The sequence below is a fragment of the Genypterus blacodes genome, unplaced genomic scaffold, assembly GCF_046128005.1.
Source record: "Genypterus blacodes isolate CSIRO-AG114 ecotype Tasmania unplaced genomic scaffold, CSIRO-AGI_Gbla_v1 ptg000055l_1, whole genome shotgun sequence".
Classification (NCBI taxonomy): Eukaryota; Metazoa; Chordata; class Actinopteri; order Ophidiiformes; family Ophidiidae; genus Genypterus; species Genypterus blacodes.
In genome coordinates this window covers 6,027,025-6,040,818 of record NW_027466867.1, presented here as the reverse complement: position 1 = coordinate 6,040,818, position 13,794 = coordinate 6,027,025, and the positions used below count along the sequence as shown (strand labels likewise).

Sequence of the window (13,794 nt, the reverse complement as noted above, 5' to 3'; positions counted from 1 at the left end):
AGGCCAGTATGAACCAATGCATTCACTCATTCAACAACAAACTGCTAAAAGACAACAACTTGTGGAGATTTCAAACTTTCATAAGTGGAAGATACATATTCTTTGTGAGTCCTTGTTCGACTTGTTGGATCCTAAATTAATGTAGAAACACGCTCAAGCTGCAACTTATAAATAGCCACGAGGAGCTCATATGTGTGTGTGTATGAATGCATGTGTGTGTTCTGCACATGTTGGAGGAGCAGTCAGGGTTCGAGCAGGAGGTCTAAGGAGATTTATCATTCACCTGCAGACACCCAGGTTGTCTTTTGTTCAATCGTCATCTTGACTAAACAGGGTTTCAGGATTCGGGGGGCAGCACGGCGAAGCTCTGACAGATTGCGTCTCCACGGGTTAGAACCTGCGGTGAAAGCGAGCGAGGCTTTCCCTGGTTACCTACAGCCCGGGATGGGGCAGCAGGGCGGAATAGCAGATCTGGACCTGTTTACTCAGCTGTGGGGCTCCCCAGGTCCAAGGGAAAGAGAGGATGTGTTCAGGGCCTCATTAATCATGGCCGCTTCGGAAGAGATAAACAGGCCAGGCTCAGCAGGGATGCTGAGGGGGGAGGAGGGGGCGGGCTGAGAAGAGGTGGATGGGGTAAAGGGGAAAGAGGAGGTTCAGTGGGGTAGATGGAAGGGTAGAAGGGGTGTGGACGAAGGACGAGGAGAGAGGAGCTGGTGGACTCACACACCAGGGGATACACCATAACACTTGCTCTTTGGTTCCACATCTGCGTGGCTGCACAGGCTTGTAAATCTACATTCCACGTCTGGACGGATACACAAACACACCGTCCCATCCAAACTGCGTGAACCCCAGGCCCCTTTTTCTGTGGATAATGTTGAATTATGTATGGATTTTTGGAATATGACGCCCGGATACGCACCTACCAAACACACCGATAAAAAGTGAAGAAGGTTTTTGAAGTAGTTGTCCTTTACTTGAGATTTCTATTGCGTTCCATTGTAGTTTTTTTTTAAAGTGAATCGAAACCTTGAAAGCAGACTAAATATCATAAATGTTACCAGGAAGAACTTGGATCTCCTCTTCTTCACTCCACAGTTTATTGCCAATTCTCCAAAATTAGAGATACAAGGGTGTGCACTCTGTCAGGTGGAAAACCTTGTATTCCCCAATTTTGGATTGTCATTATTGATCGTACTTGTGAACAGGTAACATTCCTTTCAATTCTTATTCTTTGGATACATGAGCCCATACTAACTGATGAATTACTTAATGGAGTCACATTTTTCCCTTCAACAGAAATAAAATAACTTTAAATTAATCAATATACCTGAATCACATTATTTTCAAAGCTATGTGAGATGTGTGGGTTGAAGCATATTGAAGCCCAGAATGCATCTGTCTTTGTCTTTCTCTCTCTCTCTCTCTTTTTGTCTGTTCTAACTGCTGGGCTCCAAACCCATAACCGCAATTATTTGGCTCCTTTAATATAAATTTAAAAAATCCTCAGTAACCCTGCAGAGTTCAGATGAAACAGATAATTAGCGCACACACACACACACACATTGGACCCACTTATACACACTGACCCTCTTAGCTTGACTTGGCTTGAATCCCACCGTAAGCTTCACTTCCAGCGTTTCCCTTCAACTGTGTTCATTTTATACTTCCCACTCTCTCATTAAAGAAAGGAATTCTGGAGAGATTTAGATTCATCTGCGAGAGAAAGACAGAGAGAAATAACTTTTCTGTCAATCTGTCATGTGGACGAGACACCGGGTCAGCGCTGTGTTATTCTACACCCACAGAATATGAAAAGGGGAAGAAATAATAGGGGGACTGGGGGTGAAACCTGCGCCGGCTCGGGTCTATTCCAATGAGGGCCGCCATTATTACCTGCTTGTCTTCCCCTCTCCTCCGACTGCATACTTCCTCTCAGACTCAGACTCTCTCTCTCTCTCTCCGCTTGAGCCCTTTTGTGTGTCAACTCAGGCAAGATTTCACTCATCTCCTGCACCGTATTTCATCAGTCCTGGGGAAAAAGAAATGTCTGAGAGAGAAAGAGAGCGACGGACCAATCAGTTTGAGAGACCTGACAAATGCAATAAGTCAAAGGTTTATTTCAATGCTGCAACTAAATGGGTTTTAAGATATAGTATTACTCTGTTTATATAAGCTTATTTCTTAATTATAGCATTTGTGTGTGTGTAAGTGCCTGTGTGTGTGACTGTCTATGTGTGTGTGTGTGTGTGCTTGGGCCTGTCTGCGCCTGCGTGCACGTGTCCTTGTGTCGTACACTAATTGGTCTTGATGGGCTTGGAAAAGTGACATCATTACCAGATTGTCTGGATTTCCCCCAGAGGTCAAACAAGTGGGCAAGATTGAAACGCTGCTCCGTGCTGCGGCGGCGAGGGGAGACGGATCGCTGAAATACCCTGAAACACACAGACTCTCCACTTCTGCCATGATAACCCCATCACCGCTGAGTGTAAATGCTTTGGACACCGCATGGGATTGTGGGTATGTATTTTGTATTTTCTGTAGTTTTAATCTCGAACATACGCCGAGCGGGTCGACGGAGTGCGCTGGATCATTTTAAGCAACATCTTGCGTCAGATTCGTTTAACTGATGCAAAATTACAGATGAAACGCTTATCTAAAAACATCTACAATGACAAGAAACAGAGAAAGAGAAAGAGATCTTGATTGATCTGTTCTGAGCTTTATCATAGAATATAATCTTAATAAGAAATGAATGAAAAACGACACAGTACAGAACTGTATTACCTAATGTGGTGTTTTTTTAAAGAATACAATGGAAATATCAAGGTGAAACTGTGACATCTGCACTATGAATACGTACATATACATATAGCAGATGTCAAATAACGCCTGTAGAATCTGTAGGATACCACAGTCACATTTTCAAGGCCCGAACAGGAGCGAGATGTCTCTGCGGCTCTGTCCTTAAATGGCCTTTCAAACACAAGCAGACTGGTACAGTGAGGGGTGATGACTCGCAACTTATTTAAAATCATTCAATTCTTCATACAAGTTATGACAAATGCCACCGCAGCTTGCGTGTTGTTGTTGTTGTGGTTGGTCCTGCTGGGTTATTGTAGTAAATGGCTGCTCATCACATTTTCCTCCAAGGGACAGTAAATATTATATTATTTTTAAAAAGCAGCCAGTCTCTCTGCCGCCATATTTATAAATCATGATATCATTAATTGAAGGGCAAAAAATGTCGTAATGACACAGGAATATTATGGCAATCCATTAACATTAAGATCTTTTTTCTGTTTTGTTTTTTTACTCCATAATGCAGACATATATTTTTAAATTAAGTTTTCATTCATATTTGTGTCCTTTTATTCTATTATTAGGATTTGTATCCAGTTTTTTAAATGATTATTGTCATTTATTCCTTCCTGACTAAATGCTTTCTGTCAGATTTTGAGATTTGATCAAATAATAGTACATTACCGCCATCTAGTGTTTTTATCAATAATTACAGTTACATGGCTAGATGGCGAGTTATGATTACAAGTGACCACAAAGCACGTTACCAACTTCGAGTCAAACAATTTGTGGTTTAATTTTATCTATCTATCTAATATGAGTCTCAATCTAAAAAATACAGCTGATCCTGATTCTGATTTTGGTCAGCGGAGAGATATTGTTGCACTACAAAAGTTGACCACGGGAGGGCGGTGGTGACTAAAAGATGAACTGTGTCATAGCTGCAGAACATAAAAGGATCTATACCAGACAGTCGGCAAAGGATCATGAAGAGAAGCCATTTTTAATTATAAAACATATCCCTGCTACTCTGTCATAAATGGAGGTATTAAATATGAAAGTTCTGTCACGTGGTTTCCAGCACAACCATTCACTCACCTAAATATTTACTCAAATCAAACACAGCAACAGAGTTTTATATCGCCCACACAGTGTTGCCTGGGGACCTCGCCATAAACTGCATCCTCTCCTGTCGGCCCTTCACCTCCACCATCTGCTGCTGCTTACAATCTGCGGCGCAAGACACTGGCTCAGGTAGGAAGCGGATGTAAGCGATGACAGGCTTGTTTTATCACTCTGGTTTGCTTAGATCTCACCGCTAAAAGGTTAATGCTCAGTGGAACGATGATCATGTGATTTACAGTAAAAGGCCTCCAACTGAAGAAAACACATTTCCACTGAATTTCTCTGACGCAGGAGCCACACACAGGTAAAATAAAAACAACAACATACCATTAAATCTTTGTTTTTTTTTAAGTCCAATATGTTTTCTGCTATTATAGTATTCTGTTACTGATATTGCTTCCTCAATCAAGCCAATCAATCAGTCTATCTTTATCGCACAATCAATTCCCATGTGAAACCAGACTCCAGGCCGGATCAATTGGCTCGGCTGTCAAAACAGGTCCTCCGAAGATCTTAAATAACAAGTGGCTGAATGACCTATTTAGAAACACTTGTGATTATGCAATGGTATGTGTAACAGAATAGCACAGGGAAAATGTTTTCAGTGAGGCCGACCCGCCCATATCAGATACACTATGTGTCATAACAACATGGCATTATTAGCCTCGGGGTTAGAGCAGGTTCCTTCACATGCAGTCAGATGGTGAAGAAGCTTTCTGACTCACACATAAGCTCTTTATTTTCCAAAGCAGGGTTTCGATGCAGAGAGTGCATCTATATCTACTGCATCAAGAGTGTATGTAGGTAAGGAAATTAAATAAAATGATTAATCTTCCACATGATTCCATTTGAAAGATCTGATCAGGATTTGTTTTGTTGTAAATAACTCAAATATTGGCATTAAAATCCGAGCTGGGTTGAGACTGAGGCTGGGAAATTCTCAGTTGTTGTGCACCTTTTGCTTTATCTGACATCTCATCCACATCTCCCACGAGAAAGCAACAAGAGGGACACATGATCCACCTGCACTCTGCTCTGGAGGATTCTCTTGTATCATTGGTATATGACAGGAATGTGTGGGAAACATGTTCGTGTAGGCTGATACAATACAACGACAAAAACATGTATATGACCTGCCAAGACAGGAAGTGCTTTGAAAACAAGCTTACATATAAACGTTACATTTGCTTAGGTAGGTTTTGCATTGTTTAACATAATTTGTTTTAACGTGTTTTCTATTCTATTCTATTCTATTCAATCTCACAACTACATGTGAGATCCCTGTGCATTCATTCCCCAGTGTTGCCAGTAAGGTGATTACTGAGTATCATTTCCTCTGGCTGAGGAAACCCATTTTCTGGGTCATTGGACCCCACCAAAGGCCTGATTGAGTCTTAAAGGGGGCTCCCTCAAGCATGTGTTTGCTCTCCTTGTGTGCTGGACAATGGACCCAACCCACCAGCGCAGCAACAACGCCCATGCAACTTTCCTGAGAAATAAAGTTGAATTGAATTGAATTGAATTGAATTGAATTGAATTGAATTGAATTGAGCTGAATTGAATTGTTGGAAGAAGCAGCTTAAGGCGTCACACACATCCAGCGCAACTCTCACAGATAGTCATGTTGGTTAGAATTTAATGTATTGTGATTGCTAATGGAGTGATGTTGCAACTGTTAATGAATTAAATTGATCAAATATTGATGAGAATCTGCAGTGTGGTTAAGTTTATTCTTGTGCTTCAGGATTGATGAATGTATAATTTAAAGAATTGATAACAGTAAAGCATGGTTTAATATAGTATATAAAGTTAACACATCATTATATTTGATCATTTAATCATTCTAATCTTTCAGCAGCGCCAGATTAATTTCTTTATTATTAAATTCTCCTTTTTATTGTTGTCATGTGAAAATCTGTAGCAATGTGTTAAAAGAAGCCTGCCAGTTTCCGTTTGTGCATGGCACCAGTGAAGAGGATGAGAGAGGAGGAAGATGAAGGGAGGGATTCATTGCTCCCTGTGTAACGAGATTCCCAGCTAATCAGTGACTTTCCTGCCTTATCTTTGCCATCAGGACACTCGGGAGGCCGAGTAACCCAGGACGAGCTGATGTCATGCTGAGAGGGGGGGGGTTAGTGTGTGCGTGTTTGTGTGTATATGTGAAGGGTGTGTGAGAGAGGTTCATTTGAGTGTGTGTGTGTGCGTGTGTGTGTGTGTGTTATTGCCCTCAGAGAGACAGAGAGGATGGTAAATCACGTGAGGATGACTAACTGTGCCCATGGACAATATGATGTAACACATGCAGGAGTGTTGAGTGTGTGGATGTGTGAATGTGTTTGCGTGGAGGTGTGTTTGTTTGCCTGTTTGTGCGTCTTCACAAGTGTAGAAGTAGCTGCGTATCAAGGCCGCTGTGTATTAGATGTGGTTTTGTATACCCCAAGCGTGTGTGTGTGAGTCACTGGCCTCACTGAAAGGACAAGGTGATACAGACCTGCTGTCAGCCAGACAGGTTGGCATGCAGAGAGACAGGCAGACAGGCAGGCAGGCAAGCATGAAACAGGTATACAGGCAAGTCGATAGACAGACAGGCAGGCAGACAGACGGGTAACATCTCCCTGATTGCCACAAGAGGTGTCCCTTACACTGCCCCACTCTGCAGTCAATGGAAAAATGATCTCACTCCTTCAAACACCACTGACTTCATCCCCTGATGTTCGCTGACATCAGTGCAGCCGTACCTGAGCCTGGCGAGCGGCGGGCAGCCAGAGGGGAGCGGTCACTCAGCTCCTGCTCCTCAGAGGAATATTGTTTTTATAACGTCACGGCAGCAAGCGGCCAGCAGGGGAAAACCAAGACAAGGTGGCACATTACATCATCGCTGTGAGTTTACCAACACCATCGGTTGTACTTGAACCCATACACCTTTCCTTTCCCTGTCAAACTTCATCACTTCATGTACTCGTATGCTACTTATGATGATTGGTTTGATCAAATAACCTGCTGACTGCACCTCACACGAGTTGATTCACTTTCTTCCAAAGGATGTCACTCATTAGGACCTTATTGCACAAAGCCCGCTGGCATTTCCACTACCAAGGACACAGCTTATAGCGCTTACACCGTGTCCATGCCGCATCTAAACTGTCACTTACACACATGATCCGCCGTCAAGGGCAGTCAGGAAACATTCCAGGCCCGACTGAAGGCCCAGATGGCACAGGATGGCACGGGTGCCAGGCTCACATAATTCTCCCCCTGTTTGCTCACATCAAAGTCAGGGTGAGTTGCCAAGTATTTCCTATATGCAGAGCTTGAGCTCGCAGTTACCAGTGCAGAAGGTCACCTTTTGATCCTTTGATTTGCTGCTTTAATTGTGTGAGTGACCTAATACAGGTGGTTGGAGAGGGTTGTATTTATCTATTTATCTATCTATTTCTATTTTTGATTCATGTGCCTATAACAGATCTGATCATTCAGTATTATTGCACTTGAGGTGACGAGTTCATCCATGAGTTGTTGGCCAAGTGCGGGTGCATACGTTACAAATAACTGAATGTTATCATGCAATTTGAAGGACATATAAAGAAAGTCATAAATTGAAACAGTGATAGTAGTAAATAGTATAATATAGTATATTACTGCTAAAAGGAGTAAGAAGGCAGGATACTACATCCAAAGACACGTGATGTCCCTGTCTTCTCCACATCCCCGTCAAATTCACCGTGGAACATGTTGGGACATCTGCGGTCAAGCTGAGTGACCTTCTGTTATCAGGTCTCCCAGCACCGGATAAACCCAAACTAAATACAACCGCCCACTTATTTGGGCTTCCAAACAGGCCTGTGTGTTGTTTTGGTGGAAAGATCTGGGGGCAATGTTTACACCACAGAGTTTACAAGGATTTGGAGTCATTACAAGCAGGAATCCAACAAAATTAGACCGTCTCCCTTGTGAAAACAGTACAATACAGGCTTGCAAAACCATGAAACCTCAACAGAAAATGTGAAACAGAATCCAAATAGCAACAAAACCTCCTATTAATCTAATTTTTGTTTGATTTGGGATTTATCTCTAAGCATTCCATTGTTAAGCGCATACTGGACGTCTTCTTCTCCGGCTAAACCAAACATTCCTACCATGGACATATGCTGCTTTTGATTTGACAGAGAGAGTTTTGATGAGGCAGAGGCCGTGCCCCTGGGCCTGACCCACTGGTTTTTCCCTTGTATGGATAGATAAACCAGCTGCATCATTATAAGTGACATAACATGGGATGTTTTTGTCCCCCCTCAAATTAGCATGGAAATGAAGTGGAAAAGGGGATATAAATGGAAATGTGGGTGAGAAGGGCCTGGTGGCAACAATAGGCGCGTTTACACAAAACCAGCGTTATGTGGGCTAAGAGAGAGAGAGAGGGGAGAGAGAGGGAGAGGGAGAGAGAGAGGGAGAGAGAGAGACATCAACAAGGCTCCTCTGTGTCTTCTCCTAAAAGTCATCCTGCTTTTAGAACAAAACAATGTCTCCCACAACACTGTTTGGTCTCCCTGATGTCCTCTTGTAGGGGTGACTAGTGTGTGAATATTTGTGAATGCAAAGTATTTAGCTGTAAATTCCCTAGAATAAATTTATAATAATGGGGAAATTCTGCTTAAAGCACTTTACATATGCTATGTCCTCACTAGTTTATTCTCTGTTAAAACGTCTTGTTTTTTGCAGTGTGTGTGTGGGTGTGAGAGTGGGGGGGGGGAGTTTAGAGTCAGCTTTGTGTTTTCACTGGCAGCTCAGCTGTGCCGGTGCAGCTGCATGGCAGCCACTTTTCTACAGGGCTACCAGTCAAAAACACCCCTATAAATGCTATTGTGCTCACCTGATTGATCTTTCACAGGCCCAGCACAGGCCAGACAGGCTGACTTTGGTGGGGAATGGCAAGGAATGGACGGAGAACAAACAAGTGGGCCTGTGTCTGCGGCAGAGGAGGTTGGGCCGCAGGTGGCTAGGAGGCACGCTTGGGTTGGCGCACTGGCCCTCCTCAGATGCCAACAGTGACATTTCCTGACTATGCCTATACACAAGCAGGCATCCCAGCAACGGTGCTGGGTCCTGAGGGAATGAAGAACAGGCCCTGGGCAGACTTTAGAACACACACACACATACACCGACAATAAGCAAAGGAGGGAGAGACGTACGGGTGTGCACATACATGGACACACATGCATTAAACATGAACACGCATGCTCTCACATACACACGGTACATAAAGATCTCTTTTACTTGTTCTTGTCCTTCTCACACGTGTACGCATGCACACACACACACAAACACCTCCATTGAAGCTCATCTGTTGCTAAGGACGGCAGAGGTTGAAAGTATTAAAGGACATTCACTCCGTTGCTACATTTACATCCAATTTTAGTATGAACTGTGAACTTGAGTATTTTCAATTTGTGATACTCTTCCACATGTAGTTTCTTTCTGTAAATGTAAGAATTCTGGAAAGAAAAAGAAAATGGAGATGCACATTAATTACTTCTACTTTGATTACTGCTAAAAGCTATTTCCTAGCAGAATATTGCATGCAGAACGTCTCGTAATACAGTAAATCTTCCACCATAAACACAACTTCACTGGAGCTCATCTGTTGCTGAGGACCGACAGGGCTGTTTGGAGTTTTGACTGAACTTCTGTGCCAGGAACTGGGTGGAGCATTGGTGGGAAATCACTCGACACATCTCTGTGGTCTCAAACCAGCAAGCAGTGACAATCCTCTGCACCAGCTCGAACAGGCGGCACGCAGCCCGGCAACGTAAATCAAAATCCGGTAACAGTCTCCAAACCAGCAACCCATCGCGTCAACAAAAGTGACACACAAATTGCCCTTAACTTTCTTGTAAGCTGCAGCCTGGATATGTTTCATAATTAAGGCACTAACCACTAATCTGTTTAGGGCAGCGATCCAAGAGCAACACGACATAGAGTGCTTGGGCGCCCGACAACACTGTGAGCTTTCCAGGGTGGTTGCAGGTTCAAATACTCTGGCATTTGCCCTTTTAAGGTAGCATTCTTTGCGTATTAAAAAATCATGCAATAAACATCGCTGGCTCTGCTTTGTCCGGAGTTATTTTCAGGTGTGTATTGTTTGCTGTCCCAGACCATAGAGGAAACTGTCTCTCGGATTTACATCAGGCACCTTGGGTTTGGCGCAGGCAGGACACGAGGCAGCCCCCAGGGTCCAGATTTGGCAGCTTGGCATAGTAAGGATGTGAGATAAATTAGGTAAGTATTTGCGAGCGCAATTTTTTTTGGTCACTCTGGATATGAAACTGGGAAAGGTTTGTCTCCGGGCACACACACACACACATGCAAGCGAGCTACAAGGTCGAATCCAACACACCCACACAGGCCCTTGTTTCACACAATGATTGTTTGCATTAGAATCATTTTCCAGTTGGCATGCCACATGAGAGCGAGCTGCTCTTCCTACGAAGCATGTTTCCACTCCAAACAACCAGCAGCGCTGTCTGGCTGCTCGCTGCCCTGCCCGCAGCCTGAGAGTATGTTGTGTTTGTTTTAATGGCCCCGTGGTGCCCGGCTACCATGATGAGAACTAATGACATCCATGTACACCAGACCTCTGTTGGGATAGATGGCAGTTCTTTTGAATTACATTACAGTTGAAATGCATTAGAGTAACTGCTGCTGCTGTGAAGCAGCAAATAGCAAATAGAGAGACAAATATTTCTCTTAGGAGTTGGTGGAGGAACATGAACACAACCAAAGTAGAGGGATTATTGGTCTTATGTTCATCCAGTTTACAGAAACGTGACACCAGTGGGTTGTTAATGTTTCTCCAGAATGTGTTAGGAAAAGGCTAGCCTCTAGGTGTGCATATCCGTCCATTATTGCAACTTTAAATTGTTTTCTAAAGAATGTTTACACCCCAGTCCTGCCTCCACAACTCCTCCCACCTGAGAACATTAGACCTGATTTACAACCATGGTAGCGAGTGGTAATCAGTGGTATTATTTTGGAGAAAAAGACACAATTTTTATCAAAAAGGATGGAACCTATCAATGTTCTTCAGGGTGTAAATGAAGATTATGCCAACAAGGAGGCTTTTGGTGCGTGAAAATTGCTACTTGATGTTGCGATATAACACTTTATCTGAACGTAAGGGACAACAACAGACAATATAAAACTTGTAATCGTTGTACGGGTGTGATTCATTGTTTGGCACACGTGGACTGAACCCATATGGTTTGGTTTTGGTATGTCTCAGTCAAGCGCAGCACTGCTTGTTATGGGAATTGAGTGTATTCCCAACAGGACTGCAGCTGCATGTTTACTATGGACAGATTGAACAAGCTCTGCTCTCAATCCTATGAAAGAATCTGAGATGATGAATTCATATTAAGTTCAATATGTGAAGCATTTGCAGTTAATAATCTGTCAGTCCAGGCTTACTGTGTGTGTGTGTGTGTGTGTGTGTGTGTGTGTGTGTGTGTGTGTGTGTGTGTGTGTGTGTGTGTGTGTGTGTGTGTATGATAGATGTTTTGTGCTTCCAGTAAGTCCCTGTGTGATGTCCTTGTTTTGTCGAAGATCTTTATTTGTTTATCGGTCACCATCGGGCCTTATCAGGAGCAAGTGAAGAGAAGGGAGGAAGAGGCTCAGAGGAGGAAGAAAGGAAAGACAGCAGAGGTGTTGTCGACACACACACACACACACACACACACACGGCACCATCCCCCACAGACAACTCAGCCTCTCTTTCTTCTCTCTCTTCACTCTCAGCCGTCCTCTCTCAACTCCTCTCTCTTTCTTTCTACTCTTTAGTTCCTTCTTTCTTATATTTCATCAGTTCTTCTTTCACATTCCTACAGTCTCACTTGCTCGGCGTCTTTGTGGGTCAACCATGAAGCTGTTTTGCTCTATCCAAATATTTCTCTCCTCCAACCTCGCGCACACACACACACACACACACACACACCTCACTCTGTCTCCACATAACTAGAACAGCTGAAGCTATAATAACATTTCACTCACCCATCAAGCACAGCCAGCTTTGATCAATAAGCACTTTCAGTATCGTCCATAGCAGCACACAACTTCAAATGTCTCCCCTCTGTCTCTGTCTCTACTTATCACTCTGCTGACAAAGCTATATGAGACCCAGAAGTGGATGACTCTTACAATAGATTTTTACAGTGCATTTCAGGGTTGTGTTCTGTGTGTGTGTGTGTGTGTGTATGTGTGTGTGTACTGTAAATGAAATACATTAGTGATGATCTAAAGCCGCCACTTGTGTCTTTTGTTTTTCCATTTCAATTCACAGAAGGTATGAAGATCCTCTGATTCATACCTCCACCCAGGCAGCACAGCTCTTGTTATTTGAATAATGAAAAAATATATAGAAGTCTCTGCCGAGGGAAATGAAATTGAAACAAATTCTTATAATAATCATTACATTACATTACATTACGGTCATTTAGCAGACGCTTTTATCCAAAGCGACTTACAATAAGTGTGTTCAACAAAGGTAGATAAAATCATGACCTAAACTTCTCCAAAATGTATTATACTCTGGCGGAAAAATTTGAGAAGAAACAGACGAACAAATGAAATTGAATCTTCAACTAACTGTGATATGAGGAGTTAATGTTCCGAAAAGGTTAAATGTTTATTTTCCTCTTTCCTTTCTTTATTTCAACCACATGTGAAATGAAAACACGTGTGCTTTTGGAATACGTGCCTCTTTTCAACGTCAATGATTTTTTTTTTTTTTACAGACAGTTTTCACCTCACACATACAAATACAAATCGATTCATTCACAGGTGAAAATTGGAACAGAAGCCGAGAATTCATACAAAATTTATTTTTTAAGGCTGTTGCTCGTGATCATTTCATAGATAAAAGCTAAAAGTTTCATGTTCCCATTAGGGGGGGAATTCCCTGCACAAAAACACATGTTTCTTCGAGGACAAATGTGGGTTTTCGTGTTCTGTTTTTGCCAATTGTGTACGCAAACAGCACAACAATGGCTAATTGTCTCATGATCAAATTAGGTTTTTGGGATTGGAACACACAAGCTCTTTCAGTAAAAGGTGATTTTAGTGTGTATGTTAATAGAAAGACCCTGTAATGGAGATCAACTGGATAATACAACTATTATACAACCACAATGGCTGTACTGCTGTGGTGTCCTTGAGCTGGCGCTGCTTCCATGGAGCTGCTGAGTGAAAAGATCAGGACTTGTGTAATATTTCAGGCCTGTTGTGTACATTTAAATGTCACTGATTAGGAAAGGAAATAAGATACAGCGAGGTCCTTGTTTTAACAGTTGAATGGAGGTTTAAATAAATGTCAAGAGGAGGGTGAACTTGCTCTTTAACAGTGTATTGTTTATGCTTAGATTGTGTCATGGTGAAGACGTTTTTCTTCTGAATCTCCTACACCACTGGCCTGGAGTCAAATCCCATCACAAACCTTCTTTCCTGTCTCCTGGCTGCTGCCCACTCGTCTTTAAAAAACAGTCTGCTTGGCTTTGGTCCGGCTCATTTCAGTCAGAACCAAACATTGAACCATTCTGATGGTCTTGTGTAGAAAAGCCCCCGTGGAGGACTTTAAATCCTGTGGGTTTGTTTGTGCGGCGAGGACCTAAAACCACAAGAATGCACAGCCAAAATGTAATCTGTGTCATTTCTGATGCTGGTTTGGATACACACAGTCTGTGCAGAGATAGTGCCGTGTTGTTCATTCCTGCCTGCTTGCTTTTGCTTGGAGGAAATCGCCCCGCTCGTCATAAACACGGAGACAGAGACAGGCAGGGAGGTAAACAAAGTAAAGTTCTTTGAGTGTGTCTGGACAGGAAG

General features: G+C 42.8%; 1 long non-coding RNA gene across 1 annotated transcript; it reads left to right on the top strand.

Moving 5' to 3' along the window:
• The first annotated feature begins 2,374 nt into the window (after nt 1-2,374).
• LOC143002180 (uncharacterized) lies at nt 2,375-5,447 on the top strand. Its single transcript, XR_012963760.1, has 3 exons — nt 2,375-2,520; nt 3,955-4,056; nt 4,166-5,447. It is a non-coding gene; the product is annotated as an uncharacterized LOC143002180 (long non-coding RNA).
• The last annotated feature ends 8,347 nt before the right edge of the window (nt 5,448-13,794 follow it).